Source organism: Parasteatoda tepidariorum, chromosome 11 (genome assembly GCF_982258835.1).
Source record: "Parasteatoda tepidariorum strain Cologne lab strain chromosome 11, Ptep-v5.0, whole genome shotgun sequence".
NCBI lineage: Eukaryota > Metazoa > Arthropoda > Arachnida > Araneae > Theridiidae > Parasteatoda > Parasteatoda tepidariorum.
Window position 1 is genome coordinate 85959618 of NC_141765.1, and position 23723 is coordinate 85983340.

General features: G+C 28.0%; 1 protein-coding gene across 4 annotated transcripts in view; it reads left to right on the top strand.

Moving 5' to 3' along the window:
• The window catches only part of LOC107440096 (SCY1-like protein bma), a 691298-nt gene that overhangs the window by 167767 nt on the left and 499808 nt on the right, over positions 1-23723 (top strand). For all 4 annotated transcript variants that reach the window (XM_087154978.1, XM_087154980.1, XM_087154979.1 and 1 more), the window contains one exon: positions 6395-6469. The gene's annotated coding sequence lies outside the window, so the exon portion shown is untranslated. The remainder of the gene's footprint in view (positions 1-6394; positions 6470-23723) is intronic.

Below are 23723 nucleotides of genomic sequence, written 5' to 3' on the forward strand. Positions count from 1 at the left end.
ATATCTCCCAGAATAACTGCGATGAGGTTTCAAGTTGAAGAAACATTTTCGTCAAAGATTTGAGAGTCCACATTTCTTCACAAATCATGTGATTTAGTGATAAAATGATTTTAAAAATTAACAAAATACAGATCAAAGATTGCTGAATCGTCAAAAGTTGGAATTTTATTTTTAAGAGTGTTGAGTAAGCCCAGTAGTACCGCGTGTTTAGAAACAATTCTGCATACAATAATATGAATGATTCTTTAACATTACATTGATCTGAATTTTATTGATTTTAACCTTTAGTAAAACAGTAATTTCTTCTTTGAAATAATATAAAAGTAATCAGAACCTAAATTTAATACATATATGAAGAATTTAAAAAGAAATGAAAAAAAATCTTGCGAAATAAAATTATTTGAATATAATAATTAAATATATTATTAAAGATGTACCTTTAAATAAAAAGTCAAAGTGTATTAATTAGTCAGAGACATGTATAAAAATTCCAACGTCTAATTCTGATAGTATTAATCAAAAAGTGCTTCTTATTTTTTTTGTTAACACAGTGTCAGTCTGTCTAATTTAGTCTATCTGAATAAAAATATACATTAAAAATTAGCTGAACATAATTTTTAAGTACACGAACAGCATTTAAATAAAGTAATGGCTTTATATTTTAATAATCAATTTAGTAAACTAATTTTTGTTTATCTGTAAACTTTAAGGATAGAGTGAAAAATAATCCTTCTTAAGCAGGCACTATTTTTTTCTGAAATTATAAAGTGCAATATCTTTTTTATCGAAATAAACTTTTTACGTTGGCAGTACTTAAAGCAAACAAGAATGGATAAGCTTGAAATATGTAAGATGAATAATTCAGTATTTTAAAATGATCTGATGCATGCAATATATTTTCCAAAAAAAAGAGCAAAAATAAGGTAGAAATACATAATTTAAATAATATTTTTTTCCGTGAGACAACGTTAATATTAAATGAATTTTATTCCTATATTCTAAGTCACGTTCGAGATTCACGTAAGGACTGTTAAGTAAAAAAAGAAAACCCCTTTGAAATAAAGAATATATATATATATATATATATATATATATATATATATATATATATATATATATATAAATTAGCCTTAAGCATATAAGCAGTATAGTATCTATAGTAGGATATGTAGTGTATAGTGCAGCATATAAAATAAAAAATATGTATAATAAAATTTTTTATTTTTTAAATTTAAAATTTATGGAAATTCATGGTATGGAAATTCAACTTTTATTTCTTACAACGAGATATACCTTCTTATAACACGGAGCAAAAATTCTATTAAAATTACCATACTGTTCGGCAAAGAGATTTTTGGCAAAAACCATTATGGTTTATAAAATCAAAATTTACTGTATTTAAACCATTCATTTGGTAATTTTTTCATTCATACATAACAGTTTTACTGAAAAGGGTTACATGGTAAGAGTTACCGTTCTACAAAACAGTCATATGGTAAAGGTTACTGTCATATGGTATCGGTAACATGTGGTATGGATCATATGGCAAAATGGTAAGATTAATCATTCATATGGTAAACGCCTATAGAAATTTTGATTTTCAAATATATAGCTCTTATTACCAAACATCTAGTAAAAAAATACGAAACTGAAAAGTACAATTAACCGAATTGTTCTTAGGCCATGCTTTAAGGTATGATAAAATTACCAAATTTTACAAAATTTGCAAAATTTTATCGCATATTATAAATTAATATTTTGCTGTCTTTCTTATGAAAGTCATTACCAAAGTGCTTTGGTAAAAACTACTACGCTTTTTGGTGTTTCTATAGAGCTAGAAACATGGTATATTTTACAATATTCTGGTAGTTTAGACCTTACTCTTTGTAACAACTCATGATGTAAAGTAACAACTAAAAGTAACAACTCATGATGTAAAGTAACAACTAAAAGTAATAACTCATGATGTAATTTGGTGTATAAATACTACTATATATTTAATATTTGTGAGTGAAAGATCAATTATTTTTTGGCTTGGAATTATCTATTACTAAAATTTTACCCAACATTATCATTAAGGTAATTAACGTCCACTCACATTTAGTCTGCTTTAGTGTCACGTTTACTGCAATAGTAGTGAAATAAGCTCGAAGCTACCAATTTTTCTCTAAAGTGATTTCAAGATATTGTAAGACATTACAGTTATTGTTGCATTTAATCATTGTTTTATAACCGTAGATGAACAGCTTATCCAATATTAAGTTTACGACAAATAATGTTCAACTCCGTAGCTTTCTAATTTTGAGCCCAATCTAGAAGACACAAGAACTCCTAAATCAAGTATTAGGAGAATGTTTGCCTTGGTGGGGAACTTTTTTTCATGTTCTAACCCGCATTTGCGTTACATGGAGAGGCAAACCACTAAAACTCCCACGCTTAATATGACGGTAAGGGGACTCTACCGTCTACCACTGGGGATATTTTTCGTCAGCACAGTGGTCGGGACGAGCCATTTGCGGAATTCGTATCAGCCAGCCATCGTTAGGACTCGAAATCGGCTTACCTCTTTGGAAGGCGAATGCTCTATCCCTTTAGCCACCACGGCTCTTAAGATATGGTTGAAATTATTCTCAATTTCAAATATTTTCATAACCAAAGTTAAGGATTCAAATGGTTTTCGTAAAGGTTTTCATTTATCATCTTGCGTTGGAAGCGATTTATATTAGCAAGTGCAACTTTTACTGAAATTTTTTTAAAGAGAATAGAAGATCTATTTCTAAAGTAGTTTTTGTATTATTTTAAAAACTAATTAAATTCAATGTAATTTTCTAAAATTTTAATATGTATTTTTTCATTGGTAACACTTCTACCTTCACGGATGCTCTGATTTCATAGATATACTCATGACTGTTCTCAATGTTTATAAATATTTTTAATTCCCCTTTTGCTCGGATGTCTTGTTACTCTCCATAAGAAATAAATAAAACTTATACCCTCATCGTTACGAGCATCTTTAAGTATTAGCGTATAATTCGTACATTCTTATTCTTAGTCAATTTAAAAAAGGACTTCTTGATGGCAATAACACATAATGGTTCAAACATGACCTATAATAAATATGTTTGTGTTCAAGTAATTTAGAAATGGTCATTTTAATAAATGCTTACTCGATTTTCCATTTTTTATTTAACTTCTAGTAAGCATACTTTAAAACATTTTACTTTATTTCTTTAATTATACATTTTGTACATAAATTTTGCAAAATATGCTTAAAAATTTTTTTGTTAAGTTAAAGTTAAAAAATAGCATCATGGAAGCATTCTGAAACGACAGTGAGGAATATCATTCGAATGAACCGAACATAATTCAGTGGATCAACAGTCCAAGGAGGGCCAATGCCTACTGTGCCCGTTCTAGTTCCCTTGACATTGGAATCAATTAGCAGCAGTTCCGCTAGAGTGGTCACCTGAACGTGGAACCACAAGTGCTTAGTTCCCAAGCATATAGTCCCAAGAACTCATTTTATTGAGCCACTGAAGGGATGAAAGGCTTAGTCAACTTTGCCTGCTCCTAGTATAGATGCCGGGACATTATTCAAACAATAGATCGAAAAATGTAATAAAATAATAATTACAAAAGTTCACTTAAAACTCTTCTGATATTTTTATGTACAATGTTCTGATTTTAACAAAAGTACCATTTAAAAAAGAAAGAAATGTTATGAAATTAAACAACGAAAAACAATTTACGATTTATTGCTGTATTCTGAAAAATACTACTCGAGCAATTCTTATTCAATTAACAAGGCGATTGATTTATGAAATTGCTAAGATTGCTGACAGATTTCTAATAAGATAGATTACCCAGCGGAAAAAGTTATTTGCAATATCGTTAATACCAATTAACTGAGCTCATATCTGTTTCTCGTTTACGAAGGAAAATTTATAGCTAACGAAGTCTATTTGGCATTTACGATGTGTCACTTTATTAATGGACGCTTACTTGGTTTAATACTTAAAGGGAAGACTTTTCCTTTTATTCCTTCTTACAAGTATCATTAGGATGCAATATTTGTGAATGGCCAATAAGAACTCATTATATAAATAATTTGTTTTGCAACTGACACTGAAAATTTCATAGGACTTGCTTGCTACTCCTGCATCAATCTCTGAATAAACATTACTGATTGTTGAATCGGTAATAAAATCCGTAATTTTTTAATCGGTAACAAAATAGCAATACCATGCAGATTTAACAATGAAATAATAAGCTATTTTCACCACATACGTATTATTCAACGATATAATAAATATTGTGAAAAAGCCTCAGAAAGTTTTTTTTTAACTGAACTACACTGTAGAAATGGATATCCAAATGTCTCGAAACTTTTTTCGTTTCGGACGAAACCGTTTCCTAGTATATGCTAGGAGCAAATTGTCGTCAAAATTAACGAAATATTTCGTCAATCCATTTTTTTCCAAAAAAAACAGAACAAAAAAAAAGAACATCGCGGTGCTAAACATGTCCAACTTTTCTAAAAATCACTTTATTGTGTGGACCATATACACAAATCAATGTCGCACCAACAACACAAGAAAGACAGATAGCACAGAGAGATAAATTAGAACCACGCCCAGAGGGGGATCTTCTTGGTACGAGGCCACTTCTACAATGGCCATGCAGGACAGAGCTCTATTATAACCATACAGGACAGAGGTTATTTTTTTTGTCACTATGAGTTCGATTAACTGGTCTTCATCCTAGTTTCGTCATTCTAGTTAACAATAGCCGCAATGCACTATGATGAGGTTTCAAGTTGAGGACACATTTTTATCATATATTTGAGAGTTCACGTTCCGTCACAAATCACATGATTTTCTCGTGGAAAAGATTCTCAAAATTAACGAAATACAGCTCAGGAATTACTGAGCCGTCAAAAGTGAGAGTTTTATTTCTGAGAGTAAAAGCAGATTGATTTCAAAATATAAGCAACTAGTAGTGTAATTAGCAAAAAAAATATTAAACATAATTTAAGAATAACGATTTGCGACATTTTGAATTAAAGCTAGCCTAACATATTCATTATTATTGAATAACACTAGTTTTTATTTATCTATGCTTTTCCAAACTAATTTCAGACACTTTATTCTAAAAAGGTTGCATTTATCTTCTATAAATTTGGAAGAAAAAAAATAATTTGTTAAGCTTCCTTCGTAAATTAATTAATGAGAAGATTGATTGCTTCACATTCGCAACTCCATTCAATTTTCTGTTTCAGTCATACTTTAAAAAAAGAAATAAATGAAAAATATTATTGCCGAAATTTCTGTAATTACTGTAATAATAATTCTTTACTTTAACTTATTAATTTAGTGTTTTTTGGTATGTGGGTTTTTTAAATCAGAAATTATTTGTTGAAGAAATCAATTACTAATAGTTTAAGTAATCTTTATTTTGTATAACATTATTTTGAGATTTATAATTGAATATTGAAAGGAAAATATCTGGGAAAGACATTTCTGTCATTTATTTTTAATAAACTAAAGCAAATGGCGTTTATTTTAAAGTTTTTAATTTAATAGCAAGTTTTAAATAGTTGAGTAATTCTATATTTAGAAATTAAAAGCATATGTGCAAATACCTTTTCGGTTAAAAATAATCCTCGACTTAATTATGCTTTTACTTATTAGTTCCATTGAAAAAATGCAACATTGTTTGCTTCTATAATTAACTTAATTTTTTATTATGAATCATAGATTAAGCGCAATAACATAAGCAAGAAATTTTTAGATAGTAATAGATAGTATAGAATTTTTAGATAGTAATAGATAGTATAGAATTTTAAGATAAGCAAGAGTAATATTATAAAAAAATAGTAAGCAATAGTACGTAAGAAGTTAAATGCAATTTTTTTAAATAATTATTTGGAGTCTGAAAATTTGTTTATTTTTAATGTTTTACATATGCATTTCAAATATTGCTGAATAATGATACAACTTCTGAAAATTTGGCGAATGAAATGCGTCATAAAGAATTTTAATTAGAAATGTACTTTAATGAATATTTATTTCTGAATATTTTTAAAAATTTATACGAATATTTTTTTAATTTTCTCTTTGTAATTTGCTTTTCATGATACTCTGAAGTATATTACAAATTAATTATTCTAAAACTTAAGCTATACACGCAATAGCGTGATCAGCTTAGTTTTAAATCACATTTCTAATTCTTAATGTTTCGTTTTGATTGTTCATATTCATTCTTATTCTTTTTTGCCAAATTATAAAATTTATTCGTGCTCTTTTACTTTTGCTGTTTATTTACGTCTGCATTGTTCGAAACATTTATTTTTTTTCTCTTAAAATTTTAATTGCATATGTAAATTTCTTTACAGGTTTGGAAGATATTTTACTCTTTATTGTGGCAAAATAATAAAACTTCAGAAAATTTCGTTTTCTGTGTAAAATAGGTAAGAGAAATCTATATTTAAAATTATTTTAATTTCTTCTATTATTTTAAAGAAATGGGTATTGGAGATTTATATCGAGGTAAAGCAGAGTATATGACATTTTAATTGTTCTGCAACTTTCTACTGTGCGCTATCACTCATACAGTAATTTCACGTACCCTGAAATTCCATATATTTACAAATATTTCAATTTTAAGAACCGGTATGCGTGTACTAACTGACTATGCACGCACTGCAATCATTTAACTTTCCTTAAGATTTCATATTTGCTCAAGAGCGATTTACCTATTTTTTTCATACATGAAAATATCGAGATGAAGCAGAGTATATGGAGTTTTAACTGTTTATCATCTCTCCAATATGCACTATCATTCATACAGAAATTTCACGAACACCACTTCAAAAATGCACTAGATGTAAATGCGTAAAAGTACATTAAATTTTATATTTTTTATCATCGAAACTCTAAAGGAGTTTTTTACCTTAGAAACATTGAAAGTTTTAATTGTGTGAAAAATAGAATATATATATATATATATATATATATATATATATATATATATATATATATATATATATATATATATATATATATATATATATATATATATATATATATATATATATATATATATATATATATATATATTGTGTGAATAGAATATATTGTGTGAAAAATGGAATGTAATAGATTGCATTCTGTAGTAATATATGTTCCATTTCGTATCTACAAATCAACAAAAATGAAGTTGTAGACTAACTTTTTCGACTTTATTCTAAAAATAGGATCTTCATGAAATGTTTGATTTTTTGTAAGAATATATATTCATTTTCTCCATTTTCTCCTTATTTTTTAAGCATTTGAATTAAAGTTATTTCTTAAAAAATAATTGGTATTATCTCTTATTAGAATTAATAAAATATTATACCAATAAATACACTTAATAGATAATAGAAAATATATAATATCATAGATTGATATACACTGAGTGGCCAAATTATTATGACCACCCCTTCAGTCGTCTGCTTCCATACCCTATACGGCGCAATGTGCGTCGAACAGTACGTTCAGAGACGTTCACAGTTGCTCCTTGATTAAGATCACTTGCAATTTGTCGCACTGTTGCTCTCCTGTTGCGCTGCACAACCCTGGCCAGCCTTCTCTCTGATCGAGCATTCAGTACCCTGTGACGACCACAGGTCTGACGTTGAGATCCGGTTTTTTGCTTGATTGTCCATTTTTTGTACACATTAACAACTGCTGCTCTAGAACACTTCACAAGTGCAGCCGTTTTGCTGATGCTCGTTCCGACACATCTCGCACCCACAATCATTCCACGTTGAAAGTCAGTTAAATCACTTTTCTTTCCCATATCTGAGCAAGCAACACAGTATAACTGATGACTCACTTGTCCAGCATTCCCGTGTTATGGTTATCTTGCCCTCTAGCGGCAACGCTGTGACGCAATAACTCATTTGCATAAAACTCTGAGGTGGTCATAATAATTTGGCCACTCAGTGTACTTTAAATACATACTTAAGTATGTATCTTTGAAATAAAATGTCTATAATGTTAATTGTTAATGGTATATACAAATTTTATATCGAAATTTATTTATTATCCTCGAAAAGCAGACTCCATTTAAATTTTAAAAGGTCTTTGTGAATAATTTGGGAAATATTGTTCCATTTATTTTATGTGAATATACCCAATTTAGTTTATATCAAATAATTCTAAAATCCTGGTTTTCTATATTACTTTTCACAAATATAGAAAACCTTATTTTTTTAGAGCACAAACATCAGATTCAATTCACGAGAAGCGGTTTAAATAAAGTCAATTGCAAGTGTATCATTATCAACTGTATTGAGTTTAAGATTGCAAGCTTACGGAGGTGAATGATTAGATTTTGCAAATGAATCAACTGTTCAATTGCATTGATAACATTTTGAAAGAGGAGATTGTTTGGAGTAAGCAAGGTGAAAATTAGTGTCAATAAAATCGCGTAGTTAGACAAATTGCTTTGGTTAATTAAGGACTACATTTCGAAACTTCAAACATTCGCTGAAAATTTATTCATAATAACTAAGATATTTTTATAATTAATATTTATTTCTTATTTAATTCATGTACATTATTGCGATCATAGTTTTACGCGTACCGTACAAAGAAGTATTTTATAAAATGAAATAAATAGTTACTGAAAAAATCTTATTCTATATACATATATACATAAACACACATATAATATCGTTATCAGCTTACCCGATAACATCCGAAAAATTGTGCGTTCTAATGTTTTAATATATATATATATATATATATATATATATATATATATATATATATATATATATGTAATACAAAAATTAAATACTTTTGTATTAATAAAAGCATTAAAACTTCATTCCTTTTCATAAAATATCTTTATTAAAGGATAAGGGTAGAAATTCTATTTTGGGACTTCAAGGCTAAAAACATGCCAATGAATAATAATTAGATTTATACTTCAAAAGAGAAGTTATTTTAAGATCTTTCACTTCCATATAAGGAAAGATTAAACGATTTGCTATGAGTAATAAATAAATTTGATGAGGCGTAAGAATACAGAAAAAGCATATGACTGGACTTTTTTACACTGTTTAATCATCCTATAAAACGCAGAGCACAAGTTTTTGCGTGGCTTTTTGTTGTTTATAATGCTTAAATAAAATCCGTCAGCTTAGACGGGATATGTGTTCCCCCTCTCCCGCTTTGGAGAGGGGTTAAACTGCTATTTCACCATCGCAACTTAATAAAAGGAGATTATGCACAATCTGGACTCTTTAATCATGCTTCTTTCACCTAATTAACTAAAAAATATCGGTGTGGATACACCGCATATTATATATATATATATATATATATATATATATATCTTACGAATTACCCAGGATTCAAACCTGGTTTCAGGTAAAGCAAAAATTTGCAAAGTGAGCTTCATTCATTTTATCAAATTCTAATGACATTAACATTGACATTTACATCAACATTTTATCAAAATCTAATGGCATTAACAAAAATGTAATTAAATTTTCGAAAAGTGCTAAATGCTTGCCGGCACAAATTTGCTATTATGAGTTACATGTTATGAGGATTGTTATAGATTGCTATTTATGATTTTATACATTCAAATGTATTTTATGGATATTACAAGCCCAGTGTTATCGAGGTAAGATAAGTAATCCAAGTCTTACCTAAAGAAGTTTCCATTTTACTGTTATCAACATTGAAGCATCCTATCTATATGAAATTAGATAAAAACAAAGTTCTGGGAGAAAACAGCAGTCATTTTAAATTTCAAAAAAGATCTTGAATAGAATTAGAGAAAAAAATTTTTTTGATGATAAAATTGAAAAACATTGCATTTATGCTCCTGGAATATGATTCTTTAAAATTAGCTTTTAATATTGCCAACAATATCAAAAATATCATACACAAGTTTTACAAATATAAGAAGGGTTAGTTTGGACTGTATCAACTAATTTAAAGAAAATAAGTAACTTTGCTTACCATCTCATCCCAAGCACTTTACTAAATAAATGTACAGAAATTTCTCCATCGCTTTGAAATAAAATTTAAATTCTTGTAAATTATGTAATTAATTATCTTAACTATTACCATCAAATATATTAATCATTAGAAAATTCGTATTATTTTTATTTACTTAAATGATTTCAAAAATGTAGTATTAAAATATCGAAAAGATTGGTGGTATTTTAGCCATATGTTGTAATTGGAATTTTGATAGGAATCTTACAGTTTTTTCCATTTTATCATTAAGTTTGTTTTTGTATATAAGTAAATGGTATTCGTACTTGAAAACTAAGTGTAAGTTATCATGAAAAACAATTTATTCATTAGACTTACAAGCGTTATTACTTATTTAATTGTCATTTATTGTTTTTGTAAGAATAGGTATGATTTGTTGAAAATAGTCTACACATTTTCGAAATTTAAATAAGTTTATTTTACTGTGTTGTAACATTCAATGATACATAAATTTCTATAACTGCTCATACGTTCCGGATTCTATCATTTTTATCAAGGATTTTTACAGGAAAATAGTATATATTACTTTCTTAGTGGACAAAAAACAGAACATTGTTTTTGACAACAGAGCATTGCACACGAAATGTTGCATCAGAGACTGTATCTTAATTACGTTAAAAACTAGTTTACTCATTTGTAAATTTAGAATTCAAAATAGGGTTAACTAACCGGAGAAGGAACACTTCCCAGTGAAGGAACATTTCATATATATTCATTAAAAATAAGAATTTGAAAGTTTTTCTTTAGATTGCCAAACAATAGGAAGTCATCTAGCAATGTTTTGGATTACCTGGTCAAATAGACTTCTCTGGAAAAATTTTTGAATTTGTTATTATCTCTGCAACACCTTGTTTCGTTGAAAAAATTATAAGGTGAGTGTTTGTATTTATATGTTTGAAGTGGAATTAATTGCATGTAATAGTCTTATTTTTCTCACTGTGAAATAGAGAATTCAAAATATAGTTATTGAAGTTACGTTTTATTTTTTTTAAAGCACCGTAGCATAATTAAGTACTGAGATAAGGGGGTGTTTATTCACTGGATCACCAAACGATGAAAAACCAGTGAAGGAACAAGTGTTCCTTTACTGGGTTTTTTTCCCAGTTAATGAAAATAAAAGAAATTTTTTAATTTTCTTGTACTTTTAGTCATATTATACATCAAAATTCTGTTTAAAAGACAAAAAACAACTTCTAACCAGTGAAGAAAAAGACAGGTTTCTTCACTGGGAATACTTCCAGCGAAGGAACAGTAATGTGCGAAATATGATTTTACATGACTCTAGGATAAGTAATTCTGCTATATAGAGGACAATGGAAATTTTGTTAAAAATTGTATGAATAATTCCTGAAATAATTTCAGTTCAAAATGTTAATTTAATTGCTTAATTTATGAAAAAATTATAATTTATATTTATTAATGGGGTGTGTGGTTGCATCAAATGTTAGGCAACTTAATAAACTATGTTTACAAATCGAAAACTAATTAAATATAATCATAAAAATCTGAACAGAACATTTTTTCGCTGGCTTTTGCACCAAGATCTCCTAATAAGTTATCATTATAGGATAGCAACGTCATTATGTAATTTATGAAAACTACTTTCCTATGTTAGAATTTAGAAGCAAGCTCCTCAACAAAAAACAGAGTGAAACAGAAACGATACTCAATTTCTTCAGAAGCTTGAGAGGGAAATCCCTCAAGATATGTTGCAAATTTTTAACGCAGCATTGACTGAAGAGTCTAACATCGAAAATTTCCAACAGCCTGTACTTTTTTTAATATGGAAGAAGTGCGTATTAAAAGAAGACCACTTGGTTAAATCAAACTTTGGAACTGAAACTAGTATTGATAATGAATGCATCTTAGATATCGAATTTGAAATGAGTCCTCATGCTGATCCTCTCTTAGTTGAAAAACGAAATGATTCTATAAGTAAAATCAGTACTTCTAAAGATCCTCTAGATATAAGTCAACAAGAGATGGATTTTTCTCAAACTTCAAGACACCTTTCCCCCGTCTATTTTCGAGAAAGGCATTCTAGAAATGTTGCTGAATAATCAGAAGAAGTTTGGGAGAACCATTTACATTGGTCAAATATTGATAATAAAAAGAAAGGTCAAATAAGGAGAAAAACGAATAAATTACCCTTTGCACTAACTACAGAGAAATGGCAAAAATTTCAAGAGGCTGAAGGATCTAAAAAAAAGTTAAAACAAGAGAATATGGAGAAGAAAAAGAAAGAAAAAGTTCTTAAAAAAGAAAAAAAGCTTCAAGAAATAAGAGGAAAAAGAGTAAACAAAAAGGTGATGAAATAATAATAATAATAAACAGCATCGGATGACACAATGATTTAGATTTGACTGTCAAATTATAAGAAAGAATGATTTTTTTTTTATTTTGTATTTAACATCACTTTAATTTCTAGTTCATGATTACAGAAAAAAGTTAGCATTTTACAAGTACTTGTATGTTATAATTTCACAAATTATCTTGTTTTTATATATTTGTATGGCTAATAAATTCTTAAAGAGCATTAAAAAATAACCAAAATTAAGTGTTCCGTTACTGGGCAATCTTGTGTTCCTTCACTGGTAAGTGCTGTTCCTTCACTTGGTCTTCTTACTACTTGTTATTTGAACCTCCAAAACTTGAAAACAATATTATGTAAGTTCTCTAAAAAAATTCTACATAATTTGCAATTGGTGACAAATATATTGACACTATCATTTAACTAAAATTAAGAATTTTGAAATTAATATGATTTTTTAAAAGGCAAGCGAAGCTTAAGTGTTCCTTCACTGGTTAGTTTACCCTATCATAATTAATTAACTAAATCACAAAAAATGTTTAGGAAAGTAGAAAAAATGTTTTGTAATTGCTGAAGAATAACATGGAGGTTTAGCCTTATTCGATTGCAAAAAATTTGCAAGCTTTATTAGTACAAAATACCAGCTTAATAATTAAAGCACAAACATTATAATTATAAACGGTTTTGAGAGGTGCAAAATGTAATTTACATTAAACTAATGTTTCTCCATTATATGCTGCGTAGTATATGTATTCTCCAATACAGTACATTATCACAGATACAGAAAAGCATCAATTTTATGTCAAAAATACGTACATTTAACTAGTAAAATATACTAAGCATTCGTAAAATTAACATAAAATTGAAATGCCAAATTATTGCCAAAAATGGTTATCTAAAAATGACGTAAAATTCATGTAAAATTTTACTCATACAAATTCGTTTTTCTTTAGAATATTAATCATATGTGGTTACCATACGTGGTAAAAATGAGTACGTTATTTTTACTTATTATTTACGTCAAAAGTACGTCAGAATTTATGTAAGTTGAAACGTCGAATTACAAGAAATGATTATCCAAGAAACGAAAATTTACGTCAAATTTTACGTAAACAAAGAAATTTTTTACGGCTATTTTATCAACCATTTTTTATTAGATAAGAATGAGTACGCAATTTTTACATAATATTTACATCGTCAAAATGTACGTAAAATGAAACGTCGAATTATACAAAAAAGTGGTTATCCAAAAAACAGAAAATTTGCGTAAATAAATTTGAACCGACATTTACTGACATTTAATTGGTGAATTTGCTTCCTCAATAAAACGTAAAATATGCAGAATCAATTTTACTAAATCTAAATAGCAAATATTCTTTCGTAAAATATGCGAAATCAATCTTACGGAAGAGTAGTTGGTAAAATCCATTCCGTTCATGTTACGTAAATTGTACAAAAGCTTTTTTTTTACCAAATATATCAATGGTAATATCTTTATGTCAATAATACATTAATTTACGTATAAAGCGTACTGACTTTACTCATTTCCCAAAACTTTACGTTTAATTTACGTATCATGCTGCATGGCATATTTATCCTCCATTATATATTGTGATGAAAGTAGCAATAATTAACACTGGAACAGCCTGATTTTGGACTTATCTAAAACCGCAGTTATAGTCAATTTCACTCTCATGAGAAATTGATGTTATTCCAAAATAAATAATTTCTTTATTAATAAAATTCAGTAAGGGTTTCTAAATATTTTTTTGTTATTTTTTTATTGACGTACTGAAAATATAACAATGCATTATAATATTGTATAACAGATTCTTCTTTGGTTAAAGCACAGGTTACTAAAAAATAAACCAAATACACGAATATAAACAATGCGCATTAACATTCATTTTTTCTTTCAAATATAGAAGTTCCAACATTAATTAACCATTAGTGATGGCATTAAGATTATCCGTGTGACTTGAAAGTGGCAAGAAAATATCGTCGATTTGGCTTCTAGCATAAATCATTGCCATCAAAAGTTTTATCATGTGCCTTTCAATGTTGAAAGGTACTTTTTTTTTCTCTTAAATGATACATAATTTTATGAATAAGGAGCTGTATGATGCGCAAAATATTACTTCGTAGTTCTTCAAACACCACAAAAATTATCCCACTATTCGTAATTAGGGTGGCAAAAGATTCCTTGAAAAATATCTAAGCATTCCCTTATAAATGTCTCAGGTATTTTGAGGTTTATATGAGGTTTTTTTGAGGTGTCAAGGTTGATTTGAGGTTTATTTGAAGATGATTTCAAAAACAAACTTAAAATATCAATCTCCCAAAGTGTATAATCAAAGTGTATGAAGTTGTTTCGCCATTTGAGGTTTTTTTGAGGTTGATGGATATTTACTTTAGAGAAATCAACTTAGGGAAGTAGTTTTTGAAGTCTACGGATTATTTTTTCTACACTTCAAGAGATTTGAGGTGCGAATAATTTCACCCGATCTAAACTAAAATTATTTTTGAATAATGTCTGAGGCTGTTTTGTAAAGTGAAAATGAGATTGAAATTAAGGTTTATTTATGAGGCTATTTTTGTTCTACGTCAGCTGTATTTTTTACATGTGACAACTTCAAAACAACCTAAAATCACCTTATTTTTCTGTAAGGGTAGAAGACAGCAAAATCACAAATGTTGTTATAAACAGTTCGAGTCACCTGCAAGTTTCACATCGTGTAGAATAATTTTTTTGCATTTAGTGTGCTAATATTTCGTTCGAAATTAGTGAAGACTTCTAATTTATGTTGTCATCTGCAAACAAATTTGAATGAATATCATTCAGAAATATGGCATTCTTTTTCTTTTTCACCCATACATTGAGTGTTTTGTTACTATTTTGCAATGCAAACGATGAATGAGGAAATAATGTGTGCATTTTAAACTGAAATAATTCATCTGCAAGATTTAGTGAGGTAAAAAGAATTATCTGTAGTCCCGGAGTTCATGTGTGGTTCCTTACTTAGCCACTATTTTTCATAGAGTTGGAATTAAATTTGCATTTTGATTTACATAGCTTGGGTTATAACAAAAATAACTATTTATAATTGGGATGTACATGGTTTCTTTTGGATGCAGTAAGAAATATATAATTCAATAAGATCACAACTAAGCTACTTCGAACATCGAATCTAAAATGACATATAATTTAAAGCGAACTGTTGTGTGACATTTTTCATAATATTTTTCTACTGCAGACCTCAATCTTTGTTCTACAAATCATCTTTACAAGGTTTGCAACCTTGAAAACTGGCCAAAATAACCCATTTTGCAGTTTTAAGTATTTGTATGTTTATTTATTTTAATAATCAACCTAACCGCATTAAAATTTTGATACAGTTCACTTGGAAATATTTTAGGAAAGATAAAGAAATATGAACTTTGAACCTCTGGCATATCGTGAAAAACAGCGTAAGAAATGTCAAAAAAAGATCAAAAATTATCCCCAACGGCGTTGCTAGTGTTAATATCGTTCTGAGTTTAAAATCTGAAAAACAAAAAAGAAATATGTTTTCAAATAAAGTTACACTTGGGCAAAAGAAAGTGAAATGTCACTTTTAACAACCACAATAATTGCAAAACATTCATATTCTAATAAAGCAAAAGGGTCTTCTATGAGTACCACTTCGTTTTAAGTAAATGGCCCTTGAAACATCGGGTAATTAAACCATTTAACGTAAAAAAAGAATTCAGTAAAAATAAAAATCTTTCAAATATCACGCAATGTGAAAAGCAGTTTTGCTTGAAAAATGAAAATTCATTTTTTTTTGCTACTATTAATCTTAAAATGGATATGTCTTGAAAAGTGTAAATGATCGTAATTAAAATGAAAGGCATAAAATGTAAATTTTCTATTTAACCGAAATACTCTGCACATTAACAATTTCATGAAATGAAAAAAGAAATAATAATTGTATACTTATAAAACTTCAATTTTAGCAAAAAAAAAGTACATTACTGGATACATTAATATTTCGGCAGGGTAATATATCAAAATTTGGAATTATTTTTAGCATATTTTGAATTGACACAGAGATTTTGGACAGTTTTGTCAAAACGAAGCACTTAAATTTTAAAAATGCAGTTAATTACGTTTTTTCTAATCAGGCATTGTTTTAAAATCATTTATTTTTATGTAGAACGGAATGTTAAATTATGTTATGAGTAGAGATAGACAAAATGACACAATTTGTTTTTGGCATCACTCTAATTCGCTGAATGCATATCATTCGTACTTTTTATTTTGTTGGACGAATGTGTTTTCATCTTATATTGATATACACATATATATATAATTATCAATTATCTACGAAACCCTTGACTAAAAGAAATGATCAACAATCGATCTATCTGAAATTAGTATTTGTGTAAAACTGAAAATAAATTTTTAGGAAAATATTGTTTAATGCTAATTCAAGGAGGAAAGAAATCAAAATAAGAGGAGTAGAAATTTTTCTTTCATTTGATTTTGGCATCACTCTAAATTTATTAAATGCATACCATTTGTACTTTTTATATTGTTGGGCGAATGTGTTTTTATCTTTTGGGAAGTGAATGATTTTTATATGTATAAATATATACATATATATATATATATATATAATTATCAATTATCTACGAAACCCTAGACTAAAAGAAATGACCAACAATCGAGCTATGTGAAATTAGTATTTGTGTAAGACTGAAAATAAATTTTTAGGAAAACAATATTTAATGCTAAGTCAAGGAGGAAAGAAATCAAAATAAAAGGAGTAGAAATTGGAGAATTGCATTTATTTAGGACAAGAATTAGCAAAGGATAACACCATCATACATTAAATAATTAGAATGATTAAATCAGTCTTCTAAATATTTTTAGAGTGAAATCCTGCGATACCTGTTTGAATATAAAAGTTTTAACCCAATATGCATTATTCCCAACTCAAAGAAGATATAAATACTTATTTATTTAAAAAAATAACAGAAAACGAGTAACGCGGATAATGCAACAATCATAAGTTTTTGATGCTGTCTATGGAACTTAAGCTTAAAATTGCAGCTGGAAAAATCTGATGTTCACTTGGAATGAACTTGAAGTAACACGATGAGCAAAAGTTCCAAATTATGTCAGACGTTCCATTTAATACTTAGCAATGTCATGTCATACACATCTATCTATCTATCTATCTATCTATCTATCTATCTATATATATATATATATATATATATATATATATATATATATATATATATATATATATATATATATATATATATATATATATATATATATATATAACCATAATTAACCAATCGATAAATTAACCACTGAAGAGTTTTAAAATGCAAATTTTTATTTGATATTCGAAATAATATGCCTGCTGTTCTACATAATAATAACTACCCCCCACCTATATATAATTTTTTTTACCTGCAGTTTTTTAATAAGCGTCAAAACTCTTAATGCTCAAAGTTTCAAAATTTTAGTTTTGGCTAAAGAGAGATTTTTTATTTTTTTTTATTTTACACTATTGGATTTTATAGTTCTGCACTATTTGATTTCCTGTTGAAACAAAATGAAGTCAATGAAATTAGAACTACAGAAAGGAGAAAATTAATGAAATGTAACAAGTCATTTTTTTACTTTTAAATTACATGTCTTGACAGTTTTAGGACTATGCCTGAATAAACAGCAATAAGTCAAACATAAAATAACTGTATAAACTATCTAAAATGAAGGTATAATATTAAAATAAAATGTATGATATTGCTTATAAGCTGTAACATTGTAGCCTCAGACGGAAATTGATTAAAATAATAAATCCTTTCATGCTACAAAAAAACCCTCCTTTCAATAAAAAAGTAAAAAAAGAACAAAATTTTTTATTCTGTCTTGAATTTAATTCAGGCGAAAGAAAAGGTTAATACTTTTCTTTATTCCTTGAATAATGTATTTTTCAAATTAGTCTATCCAGTGGAATATTAAGCGACTAAAAAACTGCATAACAAGTAGTAGTTTGTAACAATTCCCGATTCGAAAAAAAGTCCCGTTTTTAAACCTTATTTAGGTTCTATTTATTTTTATGAATGTGATGTAAATAAAAAAATGTAAATACCACGAATTTATAAAAAAAATTGAACATTTTACTCGGAAAAAAATTAGTAGAGACTTTTGATTTTTCACGAAATCTTCGAAACTGCTTAGCATAATTTAAATAACGCTTATGTATTTGAAGCAAAAATAATATTTATCCATAATAATCCACAGATCGAGAAGTTTGAGAACTCAATTGATTGTTCAGATTGTTTGATCTTGTGTTCCTTTTTACAAACCAAAGCGATGGGAAATTCCCCAGCTGGGAAATTTTCTTACATCGAGCATCAAGGAAATGAAAAGAACAATTCTGATGTCGGTAACAAAAAAGAGTATTTATGCGTAAATATAAGTTTTCTTTCTTTGAATTTTCTTTTTTTTTTTGCGGAAAATATTTTTCTTCTTGAATAAAAGGAAATCGGAAACTTGATTTATTTTAAAGTATTTTCTCTTTTCGTGTGCATTTGCAAGTTTTAAAACAAAAATATTGAAATACATACAGGTCATATATCATTTGTAACAGTGGCAATATATATATATATATATATATATATATGATATGCCCTGTGGCTGAGTGGTAGCGCTACGCGCAACCGTGTCACAGGGTTCGATCCTCTGGCCAGGACAGGTTGACTCAGCCTTTCATCCCTTCGATAAATGAGTACCAAGCATGCTTGGGAGCTAAACACTGGGGGTTCCGCGTTCGGTTGACCACCTGATCGGAACATTTGCTCCTGCATCCCAAAACCCAAGATCAAGAAAGCTGAGATGGGCACAGTAGGTCTTGGCCCTCTATGAACTGCCAAACCACTGAGTTTAGTTTAGTAAAATATATATATATATATATATATATATATATATATATATATATATATATATATATATATATATATATATATATATATATATATATATATATATATATATATATATATATATATATATATATATATATATATATATATATATACTCTGAGAAATTTCTCGGAAAACTTTTAATGGCTATTTTACCATATTCAATCAAAAGAATCAAATAATCATAAATGAAATAGTAATTATTCCCTTAAGTTTGAATAAAACAGTTAATTAACTGCCTTCGCCTAATATGAAACAACCAGAATTGTATCGCAGCAACTAGAACCACCTAATGAAGCCACTTATTTCTTTGCAACTGCGAACATATCATAGCAGAGCCGGTTAATCTGTCAATCATATGACCGACAGAACAGGGGTTCGACTCCCAGTATTGACAGCACAATATTTCCTCCATTCCCTTCAACACATTTCCTGTATCCAACACTTTCCAATCCCATTACCTTACGAAAAGCAGATTAGATGATCTAGTTAAATATTTTTTTTCACGTTTCTAAAAAATGCTAGTTATAAATGGTTAAAAAACCATTTACAACTATTACTGTATATATATATATATATATATATATATATATATATATATATATATATACATACAGTCCCCAGCCATATTATTAGACGCACTATAAGATTCTATGTAAAATCTTAATTATCAAGTGATACTGTACAGCTATATTGTTTTCAAGCCTCTGAAACCGGTTTGCACTTGTTTACGTTTGTGTATCATTTGCTTAACATTGTAATGCAATACGTTAAAAATAAATACAAATAGGAAGTACATAAAAAATCGCCTGAATTATAACTCATTACCTGTATGTTTAGATTTAAAAGTATTGTACATACACTCGTGCAAAACATATAATTATTAAAAAACTTCATTGTGTTGAATATTTTGGCCAGGGACTATCTATCTATCTATCTATATATCTATCTATCTATCTATATATATATATATATATATATATATATATATATATATATATATATATATATATATATATATATATATATATATATATATATATATATAGATATAGATAGATAGATAGATGTCATGTAAAAAAATTATATTATTTAACTTCCATTCATTTTTGTTTGAATTTGTAAAATATTCTGTCTGCGCTGTGTGTGTATTGTCTGATTAGCAAACTAATCAAACTGATATAGTACATATACATCCTAAATTATGATTCTTGCTTAATATTGTATGGTAAAAGTAACTTCATTGATTAGTATATGTTTCATACTTACTTTTAATTTTAAATGTTATCGTGACTGAATAACAAGCATGATGTTAGCCAATACTAACATGATGTTAGCAACGTTGCAACAATAAGGGAAAACGAATAGTTTTGATATGACACACATAAGAATCAGTAACGAGATATTATAAAGTAAGAATTTAGGTTTCATACATAAATTTGTTCTAAAAATAAAATTAGTTTGCTAATCAAACATATGCGTAGAAAAGAGAATATTAAGCCGATCACGAACTAGGCTTAACAGAGATGGAGAAGATAGAAATTAAAATATGAATATCTTTATTACACAACTAGAACCATACATACAAGTTTCTAACACTAAACTTTAGCCAGTGCGGATGAAAAACAACAAAGACAACCACAAATACTCGCTAACTCGTTTTCGATTGTAGAAAATCACATGCGAAATCAAAATTGGCCGACACTGACGTTCTCGGAGGTGAAAATATTTCACGCATAGTGCTAAGGCGAGTGATCTTGGTGTAATTTTTTTTTGTTGGTGTTTTGAGCTTTCATACACACTTTAAATTGTAAATAATTACTAGATTTGGTGGTAACTTGAAGCAAAAGTTTTTTTCATACAATATTTAGGCATCTAATTCGAAGAGATATTACACTGCTGTTTTTGCAGTGTACAAATTGCTAATTTCCATCATAGAGAAATATTGCTTACAGAAAAAGTTAGAACAGAAAAACATATCTTCTCAAAATTTTTGCTCCCTACTGTATATAATTCGAAACAATTTCTTAATATTAATCATACTACTTTCCTGTGATTAGATTAACATATTAGTTGAGTATAAGTTTTAGTCAATATTTCAAATATCTACACCGCAGCTCTATTTTGAACTGCATGTTTAGCTGACTAATTGGCGTAACCTCTTTTGATCTGTACCATATCTGGTCTTGTCTTCTCTGTAGTTTTATCCCACATACCATACACCATACATATCCACCATTTAACACCGAAATGGATTCTGGTTTTAATAAATGTTACTATTTGTGGTTTTAAACGTGGTTTTTATTCAATCATAATTTTATCATAAATGATTAATTGATTTTAGTAATAACATGAATGAATGTTGTTGGCCACATTGGCACTGAGAATACACTTTAACACACTTTAAAATCTTGTTTTTCTTATTCAGTTCTAACGCTTACATTCTGCACAGACAGCAATATCAATTTAAGGAGTGTGGCAAAATATTGCCATTTTTGGCAAATTAGTTATTGTCAAAATTGTTTCTCATTATTTTTCACTTTTTTAATATATTTAGTCTCCCTAGGAAAAAAATACACACTTAAAACACATGTAATTCAATTTTTAACGGAGATACATATTTCCATAACAATTTATGGTACCAAAATTTGGATTAGTCTTTTATAGCCCAAAACCATGTACTACTATAAAACTTATTTATTTTAATAGAACTTATTATGAAAAATTACTTAATTTAATAATATTGTTATAGAAACGCACTTTTCAACTGCATTTATTACCAAAATGTATGTATTTTAATAATATTATTTTAGAAACGTATTTACTTTAAAAAACTTGATATAAAAGCATATTTACTTTAGTACTTATTATAAAAACGCATTTACTTTAAAAATACTTATGATAAAAACTTAGAGACTTTAAAAAAATTGTTGGACAAATTTAAATTACTGCTAAGAAAAATTTAGAAAGGAGAGCTTTCCACGGAGATGGTTAATTTTATTTAATAAAGTGTCAAAAGTTTTTTTGGTTATTTTTGTTTATTTTTTGTTTATTTTTTTGTTTATTTTTATAATGAAAGCTCGCTAAAAATTTACTTTCGTGGGCAGAAATATATTCATCCCTTTAGTAAGGAGAACATTCTGGATGTAAATAATAATAATAAATAATGATCACAACTGGAAAAGGTGATAGAACTTGCAAAAGCAAACAAATTTCATCAAACACTGTAGGATCAGAAAGGAAAAAGTGAGTCACGTGGAAGCCCCTGTTTAAGGAAAATATTGATTACAATAAATACGAATAATAAAGAAAAAAGAATATAAATTATTAAAATTGTTTCAACGATTGTTTAAATTAGAGCAATCACCAGCTGCAATACATCGTTCACATAGACAACGAAGCACGCATGCGCTAAAGGATCCGTGGCATAACCTCTAATCTCTTGACATTCCTATAACCTTTGGCAAATAATGTTCTCTGATAATTTAATGGAGACCTCATTAACATCACTGTTTAGATGCTCCGACGGAAAAATTTCTTGGTGGAGCATATCAGGAGATTTGAGAGGTGGAAAATTTCCGTTTAGAAAGGCAACGTTCTCTTTGCTTTAAGACCCTACATAATACGGGGAAAGTTGCTTGTTTTGTCGAATTTATTCAATCCTTGCAGCTGTGAACATTATTTTTTGTTACACCATGTATAAGTTTTACATTTCTAAACGAGTACTCATATCATGATTTATAGCCTAGAGTTGGTCAATCTCATCCTCTAAATTCTCTTACTTTTGCATTTATTTTTGATATTGGTACCACTGTTTCTTTTCTGGATTGCAAGGAGAACAATCTTGGCAGACTTAATCAATATCTATCAAGGGCTTCCTTTTTTCTTATTCTTAAGATAGTTTTTGAAAAATATATTTTTATATTGAATCTTCAATGGTTCAACAAATAAGCCACAAAAACAGGTATGCTATAGTTCCAGTTCTGTAATCAAAAACTTTACTCAGTGCCAAAACAAAAGAATGAAAGAGAGAAAACTGAGAAGTGCTGAAATGAGTTGTTGAAAATGGTCGCATCAAGGAAAAGGTTTGAACAATAAGAAATATGAAACAGTAATATGCTTGTTTTTGTTGCTTTATTTGAGCTGCATTCATGCTGTCCTTTACTTTCATTATTTAGCCTTATTTCATTTTTTTTTATGTTCTGAGAAATGACACGAAAGTATTTCTAAAAATATAATACATAAAAGCTATGGTATTTTTGCTTGATATATAAAAATCTAATGAAATTAAAATTTCAAAACAACTATGTTACTGAAGAAAAAACCCGCTTTTATGCAAAAGTCAAACTGAAGATTTAAATGATCT